Here is a 14863-nt window from a genome sequence, read left to right as displayed (position 1 = left end):
GATACCTGTATATTTCTGTAGAAGTCAGAAATTGTAAGCATTGTGTCAGGGATAACATACACTAATTGACTTCCATGGGTTAAGTCAATTTCCATAGTAGCAAAGATGACTTGATCTCCTTGCCATCGGTTATCTCTGAAGACAATTAAAGCCAGAGTTCCTTCTTCTTGATGATGTAGGATCTGAACTCGTACTTGTATTACACCCATATGCAGAAAGCTCATCCCACTTCTTTGTAGTTGGGTATAGCTTTCTGGTTGTATGAAAGCCCGATCTATCTGGTTGCTTGTGACCAGCATGGCTTCTTCAGATCTGTGAACATACACTCTGTGGTGTACATCATCTCTCCTGGAGTGGTATAGGACTTCAGCTGGGACAATAGCAGCTCTCTCTTGCATTGAGAGTCTAAGCTGAGTCTGAGGATCCAGCTGTTGTTCCAAAGAGTTGTTGTAGGTTCCTCCCGTAATTCTTCTGACAACTCGTTGTATTGCTCTTCTAGCGTTGTACCTTCGCCTCTGGTTCTGGCGGTATTCTCTTACTTGGTCTTCAAATAAGGGTGCTCCTTCTGTTCTTGTTATAGTTGTAACAGGAGGGTCTTGATTTCGTAGGGTCATCACCTCTTTATTTTTGCTTGTTCTTCCTTTAAGATCTGGAAAGGATCTGTAAAAACCCTTAGCTTTCCTTTTGATTCTTTGGGTTTTTCTTTAATAGATAAAGCTTGAATTTTATTAGTTATGCTTTGAATCACAGCTTCTGGAAGGGTTTGTTGCTGTGGAGCTTCTCTTGCTTCAAGCTTCTTAATCCTTTCTTCTAAGGCTTCAAATTTTTCAAGAATAGTTACCAGTAGCTGGATTTGAGTATTCGCCTGTTTAATAAGAGCAATATTGCTACTAATGCCTCCCTTATATTCAGAAGGCCTACAAAAGCCAAGCACCGGAGCTTCAATTTCTTTTGTAGCCTGAAGTGCTTCTTTATATGAGCTTGTGGCTTTAGTGTTGATGTAGCTCATGAAGACACCCACTTTTCTACTTTGTGTAGCAGGATTTCTACCCTGTCTACCTTTCTTTTTAATTCTTCTGACAGTTGTAAAGCTTGCTGTTCAATTAATTTTGGTTGTTCTATTATTTTTATGATAAGATCTTCCAACTGCCTCTTTGTTAATGATTTGTTTTCAAGAATTTCCTTAGTAAGGTTTCTCAAGGCTTTACTAAGGTTCTGATTTTCTACTTTTACTTCCTCTAGCTGTTCCTCTATTTGCTTGAAATTTTTTAGGTGCACTCTACAGGAAAGACAAACTCGATCGTAGATGACTGAAATATTGTGAGCTAACTCTCTTTTGGTAGGTTGTTTTTCTGTTTTTGCTAAATCAAGATATTCTAGGTTCGAGGTGTGGGATTTAGTATACCATTCCTGAATGCTTTCTTCCCATCGTCTAGACATAGACACAATTACAACTTTACCCTTTCTACCATTTTCTTAAAAAGTTGTTGCTTACAGCTTAGGGAGTTCTAAAGGCTTTCTTGCTCACACAGGTGTGCCCTTGGTTTCTAAACGGCATCCCTTGCCTTGCTTCCAAGTTAGGACCTGTTCTTTTGCAATCCACCCGTCGTTCTCCGGTCGCCTTATAACAACAAATTTTTAAGTAACTTGCTTCCAGGGTTTGGTTATTCAGATACTATATTAGTTCATGTTTTTGCTATAACTGATCAACAGTTGCAATTCGCTAAACATGCCTCAGAGGTTTGCTATAACTGATCCACAGTTGCAATTCGTTTGCCTCAAAGTTTTAACTAAAAGATATCTTTTATTGCTTAAGAGAAAAGAACCTTAGGAAATATTACCCCACCCTTTCCCCTGTTGAATACCTTGACAAGGTTTTTACTCAACCATAACTTGAGCTAGCTCTGATACCATAATAGGGTGCGTTTGGTTCAAGTTATCATGTATAACCTTGGTTATGTGATTACCAGGTAATCACATAACCAAGGTTATGGGGATTAAAACATAACCAAATGTTGTTTGGTTCAACATAGGTAATGCAACAAAAACTTGTTTGTTTGAAGTTTTTAATGAATACCTTAGTTTAATATTTTACCGTATTACCCTTAGTTACAAAATTAACTATACATATTATTATTATTATTATTATTTATTTTTTTATATTTTTTTTACTTTTCTTTTTCTTGTATAGTTTTTACTTTTTTATGTGTTTTTTTTATTTTTTTAATGTTTTTATATTTTTATATTTATATTTTTATATTTTGTTACATTTTTAAATTTTAAATTTTATTTATTTATTTTATTTTTAATATTTTTAATTTTTAAAATTTTTATAAATTTTTTTTAAAAAATTTAAAATTTTTTAATTTTTTAATTTTTTTAAAATTTTTATTTTTTTAAATTATTTATTTTTAAAAATTTTAAAATTTTTTAAACATTTTTTAATTTTTTTACAATTTTTCTCTTTTTTCCATGTTTTTTCTTATCGGAGGATATTTTTGGTAAAAAAAATTCATTAACCTAGGAATCAAGAAAAACCTTAGTTTTCTGAGGTTTTCCGATTCCTAACTGCATGACCCTTTTGCTGACGTGTCGGGCATGGAACATTACTTGGGAATCATCGAATACTTAAACCAAACAAGGTTTTTGTTGATAACCTTAGATGGATAACCAAGGTTATCAAGAATAACCCCGAACCAAACTCATCCTAAAGATTACTTGAAGTGAGTTATGTATATGGTTTCATGAGTTGGGTATAAGGGTCTTTTCAGTTGAAAGAAAAAAAAAATAGAAGAGTCTATACATGACATCTAAATTTTTAAAATTCTAACTAAAGTTCTAATTCCTAGTTTTCTTACAAAAAGAACAAAAAAGAACCCTAATTAGAGAAGGTCCAAGAAACACGAGGAAGGCATATTTTTTGGTCACTCTTGAACATAACACCTTTAATTCTATTGTTCTTCTCCTACCGTTCTACCCATAGCTCACAAGTTCATCCAAAGTTAGTGGTCAACAATAAGCTTTGAAACAGAAGCTTAAGAACTCTGGACCAATGATTTTACACCTATTTTGGTAATAGAACTGCTACAACTGAGTTGTCACACATTTTTAACAGCTACAATTTCATAGCTCGATAATATGAATTTTTTATACTAAAATTGTTCGAAGCCTCTGACAAAAATTTAACAACACTTTTTAAGCTTGAAATTAGGCTATAACGAATTTCAGACCATATCAAATATGCCCTTTTAAACAAGCTTTGATTTAATATATTGTGCAACTCGTAATTCAACTCGAGTGAAAAGTGATGATATACATTCACGTTGAAACAACTACGGTAAATGTTAAAAACTAAACTTTGAGATATATTGAACTATGAAACTCATAATATATATTAAATTGAAGCTCATTCCGATATTACAACTGATTATAAGTTGGAACCCGTAACAACCAAGTTGAGTCAAAAGTGATGGTATGTGAGATTTAACATTCACGTTGAAACAACTACAGTAAATGTTAAAAACTAAACTTTGAGATGTCATAACTTTTAAGTTAGATTAAACTATGGAACTCATAATATATATCAAATTGAAGCTCGTTCCGATATTACAACTGATTATAAGGTGGAACCCGTAACAACCAAGTTTCGAGCCAAAAAAATGCCATTTAAATTCTTTTTGAAGGTTTTGAATAATTTTAGTCTTAATTTTTTTTTTCTATTGTAATAGCTACGGAACCATTGAGTAGCTATGGGACTGTATATGCTACAACAGCTACATGTCATAGGTGCTATCCCATTACTACAATGTGTAGATTTAGATAGAAAAAAAAAAGAAAGAAATAATAATGAGAATAAACGGCTATTGTTTAGTAAAGGGTAATTGGGTAATTGTATATAAGGGTAGGGCGCTCTTTGATAAAAAAAAAATCAAAATAGATCTTGGTAATTTCAGAAAAAAAGAAGCACCCTTTTTAACTTTTGCCCATAGAATAAAAATCTGTTGTGTTATTGCTGAATCTCATTTTGTATGTATGATATATATAGTTTTTTCCAAGGTTTAAAATTTTGACCCATGCCGAGATTTCGATCTCAAACCGGAATGATACGGTTTCGATATCGTATCGTGCCGATACAGTTTCGATTTTTTTTATTTATCTATAGTAATTATAAGATAAATATGTTTATTGTGTATATAAAAATAAGTTGTATATTGATTTATTATAAGTTCTCAATTATTGAATAATTTAATATTGTTAGAAAAAATAATTAAAAATAATTTTATTTAAATAGAATTGATATATTAATAATTCAAATTAAAATAGAAGTATCTATAATTGATCCTGTCCGAATGCTGAACCAACGGACGCTGGGCACGTGGCGCTCCCCTGCTGCTGATGTGGGTCTCCGACTAACTGCACGATGCTCCGGCGATCCTGCAACAAAACCAAGCCGGGGGGGGTGTCGCGGCGACGGCCCTCCAATGCTCAAGTTAGGCGAAGGAATAAGAAAATGGCTTAGAAATTGTAGACTTGCGTACCTCCGGTTGAAGAAGTGGAGGCCTTATATAGACCTCTCGAAGGAGCCTGGGCACACCAATCAAACTTTCGACCATGCCTAGGTGTGGGCCTGTCAGAAGGGCATCCATAAGACTGTATCAACCTTTCCGTGACGTGATGGTGGGGCCTTTAATAGTGTCATCTTGCGTGCGGTCTAATCATCACGCCTGCCGACATATCCCGAGCGAATAGACGCTCGGCTAACCATTCCTCGCCACGATTCCGTAGGCGGACACCTCCGCTCGGCCATTCTGTCCCCGAGCGGACACCTCCGCTCGACCACTCGGCTCCGGTTCTCCTGCTTTGGCTCTAATCTCTGGTTCCTCTCGGACGGGACCCCATCCGTGGGTCCCCATTCTTTCTGCCGGATCACTTGCCTCCCTTCAAGTCTAGTCGAAGGAGGCGGTGAGTCCGACTGACTGGACCGTCGCCTTATCGCTGCTGCTGATATCCCTTGAGCCGTTCGGCCCTCATGCCAAATTTAGCCGCTCGGCTCTTCGCTTTGTATGCCTTGGCGCCCAACGTGGATGTTTGCTTGTCTAAATCCTCTTGAAAATCGCGCAAGTCTTTTTCATTAAGCCGAAGCATGCGCGGTATGGGCGCATTAATTGCGCTCGGTGACAGAGCGCCACGTGGCTCGTCTCTAGTGGCGGTGATAGATGACGACCTCGTCTCTTGTGCCCTTCATCCGACGGACGAGGCTGAGCGGTCTCGTTTGTATAAAGCCCTCGTTCTGGCCTTCACGCCGCACTCTCTGTTTCATCGCGCGTCCTCTGTCGAAGCTGCCTGCTGCTAGCTTACTCCGGCGACTCCCAGTGCTTGCTTTCCGGCGGTTTTCGAGTTCCTGGGGATTCTTTCCTTTGATCTTCCCTCAGTAAGCTTCTTCTCTTCTCTCGTCCCCTTGTTTCCGAGTATTGCTAGGCTTCCTTCCCTTCTTTAGTCATGGCGAGCACTTCTGCACCCGCTACCGAGGTTCACGGTCCGTGGTATATGAGTATGGAGAGTAGGTTCAATGAGGAGCGCGCCCGGCGCCTACGGGATCCCGACGACCATGAAATAGTTGTGGCCGACCCGACCGACCGGCCCCATAGCTCTATTTGTTTTTAGACCAATTCCAGGGTGCCCTTAGATTTCCTACCCATCCATTTATTTTGGAAGTTTGTAATTATTTCCATCACGCTCAACTCACTTGTCGAATTCCTCTTTAGGCTCTTGAGCGGGTGGTCGCCTCTTTACAAGATCCCACTTGACCCCAAATATTCCACTACTTCTTACCCCAAACAATCCGAGTTGGGTACTTTTATTTTCCAGTAGAATAGGCTTCAATTTTTGGAGAACATGCAGACCTCCGGAGGAGTTCTTCTTCATATCGACTTCGGCGGATTCAGACCAAATGGTGAACCATTTGTCAGGCCAGTAGAACTCGGATTCGAGCAATCCGGCCTACCTTCATGCGGCAAATTGCTTGTCCGGTCAGTGATACAAAATCGACCATTGCTTCTCAAGGGTGTTGTACATTTTGGATTATCTCCTGTTCGGCTAATCTCCCCTACCGCATGGGTAAGGACTCTTTACTCCTTCGCCTTTTTTGTCTAACCGATTTTAATTTCCCAAGGCTACCGATCATCTGAAATTGAAGGCCGTGGAAATTGAGGCGGCTACCAAAAGAACTCGTGAGCGGGTCTTATCCCGCCCGACAGATGCGGAGAGGGGCGTGGTCGCCACAAGCAGTTACCCAATCCGCTCAACGGAGGTTGAGGCGGATCTTCTCTGCTCCGGCCGGAGTCCCCGACCTTAGCCGACCCAGGGCGAACCACGCAATCGAGATCGCTTCTCCGGATCACACGTCGTCGCAGATCGGGACCCCGTGGCCTCGCCATCGCATGCCCTCCGGCTCTCCTCCACGGACTCGTGTCGCCACGACGATTGGTAAAACTTCAACCATAAGGAGTCCTCGGGCGAGCGTGCGGCGAGGAAGTCTTGGGCCACCCGACCATCAAGACTACCCTCGATTCCCATCGAGGAATATTTATTAATACGTCGATCGGCCATCGCCCGCTCATGAAATAACCTCGAGGTCCGCCGCCAAACTTTTCGAGGATACCCAGTTGGGTGGTCCTCATGACTCGGCGATAACCACATGCGAGCCACTCGGTAGGTTCATTTTCTTCCCCGTACTCTTTGTCGGTTCTGATTTTATTATTTCCCTTCAAGCATGGGTCGAGCAAATCGCCACTAGCCATCGGTGGAGGGTCTCATGGGAAAACTCCAAGTCTCTGGGAGCGGGAGAAACAAGCCCGCGAGGCCGAACAGAAGAAGGCCGCCGACCTGGCTACAGAGGTGGCTCGACTTGAAGGCTTGGTGAAGAAGCGCGACGAAGACGTGAAGCGCGCCAGTAGCCGGAAGAAGCGGGCGATCGCTGATCTGGACAAGATGAAAATTGAAGTCCGAGCCCTAGATCAGCGATCTAAGGAGTTGGAAGCCCAACTAACTGCCGAACGGGATGGGCGCTTAGCTAAACGCACTAAAACGGAGGTGGACCAGAAAGTTCTCCAAGATTCACTAATTGCCTCCCGGACGGCGCTCAGAAAGTACAAGGAAGAGGAGCCGAGTCGTCTGGCTGCTGCACGTCAAGATTACCTCCGCTCGGAGAGGTTTGGCACGAAATTTGGCGGCAGCGTCTCTTCAACCTTTGCCGAGGCTGTTAAGGTCACTATGGCCTACTTGAAGAAGGGTGGCCACCTTCCTGCGGGAATGCACATTCCCGCCTCCGATCTGGCGGCCATGACAGACGACATCCGGACGGTTTCTTCAACTTCGAAGACCTCGAGTGAAGAGTGTTCCTCGTCTCTATCTTGTTTTTGCGTTTCTTACGCCCAGCGCAACTTTTTGTACTTGCCGTCCGGCATGCTTTCCCTTTAATGCAATTATGTCTTTGCTTGCGTCTTCCTGATCATTATCCATAATATTCTTCTGTTTGCTTAACGTTTATGCTTAGAGTCAGTCATGCTCTAAGTGTTCTCCGTCACGCGGCCGATCAGCTTAACCCATTAAACAAAGTCCGAGCGGGAGGACCTACTCGCTCTGCATGTATCTAGCCTGTGTGAAGTCAACAAACGCCAAGTATTAAAGGACCAACGCCCGAGCGAGCCTAAATGTTTTAATACTTGTGGTTTCCGCGATTTCATATTCTTTGATATTCGTTCGTCCGCCCGGGGTATTTATAGTCGCCGGACCGACTCTCGATTTTTAACGATGGTGCTCGTCGATTTTCCGCTCGATTTTTATAGACGCCGGCTCGTCTCCCGGTTTCCCGGCCGGAAGGTTTATAGACGCCGGATCGTCTCTCGATTTTTAACGACGAAGCTCGTTGGTCTTGCGCTCGATTTTTATAAACGCCGGCTCGTCTCCCGATTTCCCGGCCGGAGGGTTTATAGACGCCGGATCGTCTCTCGATTTTTAACGACGGAGCTCGTCGGTCTTCCCCGCTCGGAGTTATAGACGCCGGACCGTCTCCCGATTTCCCGGCCGAGGGTTTATAGACGTCGGCTACTGCCTCGATTTTAACGCCTGAGCTCGACCGGATATTTATAGCCTCGGTAGCGCTCTCGATCTTTAACGACGGGCTCGTCGGTCTTCTCTCGGACGCTTTATAGACGCCGGCTCTCTCGATTTTTAACGCCTGAGCTCGATAGCCGATCGGCCTGGCTCTCGATCTTTAACGACGGCTCATCTGCCTCCGCCGGACGGTTATAGACGCCGGCTCGTCTCTCGATTTTTAACGTCGGAGCTCGACGGCGCGGATATTTATAGCCGGTCGACGCGGCTCTAGATCTTTAACGACGGGGCTCGTCTGCTTCCGCTCGGACGTTTATAGAAGCCGGCTCGTCTCTCGATTTTTAACGTCGGAGCTCGACGGCGCGGATATTTATAGCCGATCGGCGCGGTTCTCGATCTTTAACGACGGGGCTCGTCGGCCTTCCGCTCAGACGTTTATATACGCCGGCTCGTCTCCTGATTTTTAACGTCGGAGCTCGACGGCGCGGATATTTATAGCCGGTCGGCGCGGCTCTCAATCTTTAACGACGGGGCTCGTCGGTCTTCCGCTCGGACGTTTATAGACACCGGCTCGTCTCTCGATTTTTAACGTCGGAGCTCGACGGCGCAGATATTTATAGCCGACCAGCGCGGCTCAAGATCTTTAACGACTATAAATATCCGCGCCGACCGGCTCTCGATCGTTAAAGATCGAGAGCCGCGCCGGCCAATTATAAATATCCGCGCCGTCCAGCTCCGACGTTAAAAATCGAGAGACGAGCCGGCGTCTATAAACGTCCGAGCGAAAGACCGACGAGCCGGCGTCTATAAACGTCCGAGCGGAAGACCGACGAGCCCCGTCATTAAAAATCGAGAGCCACGCCGACCGACTATAAATATCCGCGCCGTCGAGCTCCGACGTTAAAAATCAAGAGGCGAGCCGGCGTCTATAAACCCTCCGAGCGGAAGACCGTCTAGCCCAGACGTTAAACCGTAGAGACGAGCCGGCGTCTATAAATCCCCGAGCAGAAGACCGACGAGCTCCGTCGTTAAAAATCGAGAGACGATCCGACGTCTATAAACCCTCCGGCCGGGAAACCGGGAGACGAGCCGACGTTTATAAAAATCGAGCGGAAGACCAACGTGCTTCGTCGTTAAAAATCGAGAGACGATCCGGCGTCTATAAACCTTCCGGCCGGGAAACCGGGAGACGAGTCGGCGTCTATAAAAACCGAGCGGAAAACCGACGAGCACCATCGTTAAAAATCGAGAGTCGGTCCGGCGACTATAAATACCCCGGGCGGACGAACGAATATCAAAGAATAAGAAACCGCGGAAACCACAAGTATTAAAACATTTAGGCTCGCTCGGGCGTTGGTCCTTCGATACTTGGCGTTTGTTAACTTCACACAGGCTAGATACATGCAGAACGAGTAGGCCCTCCCGCTCGGACTTTGTTTAATGGGTTAAGCTGATCGGCCGCGTGACGGAGAACACTTAGAGCATGACTGACTCTAAGCATAAACGTTAAGCAAACAGAAGAATATTATGGATAATGATCAGGAAGACGCAAGCAAAGACATAATTGCATTAAAGGGAAAGCATGCCGGACTGCAAGTACAAAAAGTTGCGCTGGGCGTAAGAAACGCAAAAACAAGATAGAGACGAGGAACACTCTTCACTCGAGGTCTTCGAAGTTGAAGAAACCGTCCGGAATGTCGTCTGTCATGGCCGCCAGATCGGAGGCGGGAATGTGCATTAAGGTGGCCACCCTTCTTCAAGTAGGCCATAGTGACCTTAACAACCTGCAAAGGTCAAGAGACGCCGCCAAATTTCATGCCAAACCTCTCCGAGCGGAGGTAATCTTGACGTGCAGCAGACGACGGCCCTTCTTGTACTTTCTGAGCGCCACCGGGAGGCAATTAGTGAATCTTGAGAACTTTCGCCCACCGCTTTAGTGCTGCTCACCGGTGCGCCCATCCTGCTCGGCGCTAGTTGGGCTTCAGCCCTTAGATCACCGATCTAGGGCTCGAACTTCAACTTTCATCTTGTCCAGATAAGCGATCGCCCGCTTCTTCCGGCCATCGGCGCTCACGCTCGCCGCGCTTCTTCACCAAGCCAAGTCGGCCACCTTCTTTGTCGGGCCCCGCGGGCTTGTTTCTCCCGCTTACCGATGGACCCCGAGACTTGGAGTTTTTCCATGAGACCCTCCAGCAGCCGATGGTTAGTGGCGATTTGCTCAACCTAATGTAAGGGAAATAATAAAATCAGAACCTAGAGTATGGCACGGAAGAAAATGAACCTACCGAGTGGCTCGTGTGGTTATCGCCGAGTCAGGCCATGAGGGTCACCCGAATCACGCCCTCGAAAGTTCATGAAGGGCGACCCATCAAGGTTATTTATGAGCGGGCTGATGGCCGATCGACAATAAATATTCCTCGATGGGAATCAAGGGTAGTCTTGATGGTCGGTTGGCCGGCCTGCACTTCTCGCCTGGCCCGCGGACTCCCCTATGGTTGAAGTTTCGCCCAACCGTCGTAAGCGACGACGAGTCCGTGGAGGAGAGCCGGAGGGCTGAGGCCACGGGGTCCCGATCCGCGACGGCGTGCGATCCGGAGAAGCGATCTCGATCGACGCCTGTGGTTCGCCTGGGCTCTGGAAGGTCGAGTCCTTCGACGCTTCCACCGAACTTCCAGAGTGAATCCCACTGGGGACTCCTCACTAAGCCGGAGCAGAGAAGCAGATCCGCCTCAACCTCCGTGAAGCGGATTGGGTAACTGCTTTGTATGATCAAGGCCCCTCCTCTCCCGCATCCGCTTGACTAGGGATAAGACCCCGCGAAGTTCTTTTGTAGCCTCCATTTCCACCACCTTCATTCGGATGATCGGTAGAGCCTTGCGCCACATGACTTCGGTGGAAGAAATTAAAATCGCTAGACAAAAAGGCGAAGGAGTAAAGTGTCCTTACCCATGCGGTAAGGGCGAACGAGAGATAATCCAAAATGTACAACACCCCTTGAGAAGTAATGGTCGATTTTGTACCACTGACCGGACAAGCAATTTGCCACATGAAGGTAGGCCGGATTGCTTCTGAATTTGCCGAGCTCCTACTGGCTCAAGATGGTCCGCCATTTGGCTCGGAATGTCGCCGAAGTCGATATAAGAAGAACTCCTCGATGCTTGTCGGAGGTGTTCTCAAAAAATTTGAAGCCTATTCTACTGGAAAATAAAAGTACCCAACCGGATTGTTTGGGGTAGAAGAAGTAGTGGAATATTTTGGGGTCAAGTGGACACTGACAAAGAGGACGACCACCTCGCCAAGAGTTTAAAGGAATTCTAGCAAGTTGGCGAGCGTGATGCGAAATAATTACAAACTTCCAAAATAAATGGATGGATAGGAAATCTAAGGCCGCCCTTGGTCCAGAAAAAATAAATAGTACCGATCGACGGGTTATGAGGCCGGTCGGACTGGCCACAACTATTTCATGGTCGTCGGGGTCCCGTAGGTCTCGGACGCGCTCCTCATCGAACCTACTCTCCATACTCATATACCACGGACCGTGAACCTCGGTAGCGGGTGCAGAAGTGCTCGCCATGACTAAAGAAGGGAAGGAAGCCTAGCAATACTCGGAAACAAGGGGACGAGAGAAGAGAAGAAGCTTACCGAGGGAAGATCAAAGGAAAGAATCCCCAGGAACTCGAAAACCGCCGGAAAGCAAGCACTGGGAGTCGCCGGAGTAAGCTAGCAGCAGGCAGCTTCGACAGAGGACGCGCGATGAAACAAAGAGTGCGGCGTGAAGGCCGGAACGAGGGCTTTATACAAACGAGACCGCTCAGCCTCGTCCGTCGGATGCAGGGCACAAGAGACGAGGTCGTCATCTAACCGTTCATTTCAAAACAAAGGGCGTCCCATCGTACGGAGCATCACCGCGCCCATACCACGCATGCTTCGGCTTAATGAAAAAGACTTGCACGATTTTCAAGAGAATTTAGACAAGCAAACATCCACGTTGGGCTCCAAGGCATACAAAGCGAAGAGCCGAGCGACTAAATTTGGCATGAGGGTCGAACGGCTCAAGGGATATCAGCAGCAGCGATAAGGCGACGACCGCCCGCTCGGACACACAGTCCAGTCAGTCGGACTCACTGCCTCCTTCGACTAGACTTGAAGGGGAGACAAGTGATTCGGCGGTAAGAATGGGGGACCCACAGATGGAGTCCCGTCCGAGCGAAACCAGAGATTACCCAGCCAAAGGTTTGGATTTCCGACGCCAAAGCAGGAGAACCGGAGCCGAGTAGCCGAGCGGAGGTGTCCGCTCGGCCGAGGACAGAATGGCCGAGCGGAGGTGTCCGCTCGGCCGGAATCGTGGCGAGGGAACAGTGATTAGCCGAGCCGATATGTCAGCAAAGGCGTGATGATTAGACTGTACGCAAGATGACACTATTAAAGGCCCCACCATCACGTCACGGAAAGGTTGATACAATAACAGTATGGTCTTATGGATGCCCTTCTGACAGGCCCACACCTAGGCATGGTCGAAAGCAGGTGATTGCTTCGATTGGTGTGCCCAGGCTCCTTCGAGAGGTCTATATAAGGTCTCCACTTCTTCAACCGGAGGTACGCAAGTCTACAATTTCTAAGCCACTTTCTTATTCCTTCGCCTAACTTGAGCGTCGGAGGACCGTCGCCGGGACACCCCCCCCGGCTCGGTTTTGTTGCAGGATCGCCGGAGCATCGTGTAGTTAGTCGGAGACCCACATCAGCAGCAGGGGAGCGCCACGTGCCCAGCGTCCGTTGGTTCAGCATTCGGACATGATCAATAAGTATATAAATTAATACAAGATATTACTTTATATTAATAATAATTATATAAATTAACTATTTATTCATTTAATTAATTATTAATTAAATAATATATATTTTAAATAATAAAAACTATCAAATAAAAAAATTTTAAAAAATAAAAAAATATCAAAATATAAATATAATTTATTAGATTTTTTTTTAAATTTAAATGAAATTTAAAATAATAAAAATATATTAGAATATAAATAAGAATTATTATATATTTTTTAAAATTTTTAAATGAAATTTAAAATATTATTTTTTCAGAATATTAATTACTAAAATTTATTTAATTTATTTTAATTTTAAATATATTTTTTACTTATTTTATTAGGATAATTTAATTAGGATTTATAAAAACCTCTTCGAAATATCACACATCCGCCACAATCTTCCTTGGGAATTCTTTAAATTAATTAAATAAAATAAATAATTATTAAAAACAGAAAAAAAAAAAAAAAAAACGTGCAGTAGCGAGATTGCGAGATCATGCCGCGATGGTCGCGGGTGATCCCGCGAGAGGCTTCCGACGCCGCAGACGCCGTCGTGCGTGACGCCTTCGGCGCTGCAGAAGGCGTCGCGGGACGCCGCCGGAGGTGTCCCGCGTCTTCTCCAACGCCGACGGAGGCCTCCCGCGTCTCCTCCGGAGCCGCCGAGACGGGGACGCCTCCCGTGCCGATTTCGGCCGCCCGGCGGAACGGTAAAAACCGTCTATGCCGGGCGGCACGAAACGGCATTTGTAACCATGGTTTTTTCACATTAGTATATTTGTAAAAAGTAACAGAAAAGAAATTTTAAACAATGCATTTAGTTGTTAATGATATCTTTGCATTAGTGTGATGTGAATACCATTGGCTGTAAATGCATGTGATGAGTGAATTAAACTTCAGATATTCAGGAACATGGAAATTTATTTTTATGTAAAACAAAAAAGATTTTAACCTTCATTAAAATTGAAGGCAATGTAGGCCAATGCACCTGAAAGGAAATCAAAATTGAATTTCCTCAACAGATGCAAGTACCAAGTTACTATAGGTGTGCTTACTGACCATTCACACAGACTTGCAGGCAACATAGCTGCACAGGTGCGACTGGCTAATTAGCCACCAAAACAAAGTCAAACAAAATAATAAAAAAGAGAATAATTAACGGAAATAAACTAAACTATAATATGTCATGAAGAAACATGAAATGATATTTTTTTAATTGTGTAAATCAATAATTTCTTAATGTGATCTTAGAATCTAATTATTTTATTGTCCTGGCCCAACCAGACCTACCAAATTTATTTGTGTTTTTGGGGGAGTATTTCAATACATATTAAGTTTTCCACTGATTGGGATTAAGTGAAATGTAGGTGAATGCACCTGAGAAGAAATCATATTACTTGAATGGATGCAATAACCAAGTAACTATAGGTAAGCTTACTGACCATTCACACAGTGTTTGCAGCTACCATAGCTGCATGGGTGTGATTGGCCGCTAAGCCACCAACAGCAAGTCAATCAAAAATATGAGCAAAACAGAGTATATTACCTATAGAGATGTCTAACATGTGGACTTTGAGCAAAAGGACCTAGCCTATACAGCAAAAGAAAGCAAATAGCTGAAATGAACTACTTAAGAAACATAAATCTAAATAAAATACATATGAAAGAACATTAGATGCATTACCAATCATCATCACAGCTCACAGGGAAAAGTTTAAAACTTTACCAAGTAGAAAAGGTTGTGTTTGTCATTTAAATTTCCCTCTTTGAAACATTCCTCCTCATTTCTGAGGAAACCTTCATGGTCAAAGAAATTTATCACTAATTATCACGAGTCAAAACCCAAAAGGAGAAAACTCAACAAGAGGCGATTATCCCCTTTTTCAATTAGCTATTCGGATACTATAGTTGTAATGAATGTCATGGTGATATGG

Source organism: Zingiber officinale, chromosome 8B (genome assembly GCF_018446385.1).
Source record: "Zingiber officinale cultivar Zhangliang chromosome 8B, Zo_v1.1, whole genome shotgun sequence".
NCBI lineage: Eukaryota > Viridiplantae > Streptophyta > Magnoliopsida > Zingiberales > Zingiberaceae > Zingiber > Zingiber officinale.
This window is presented reverse-complemented; position numbering follows the sequence as displayed.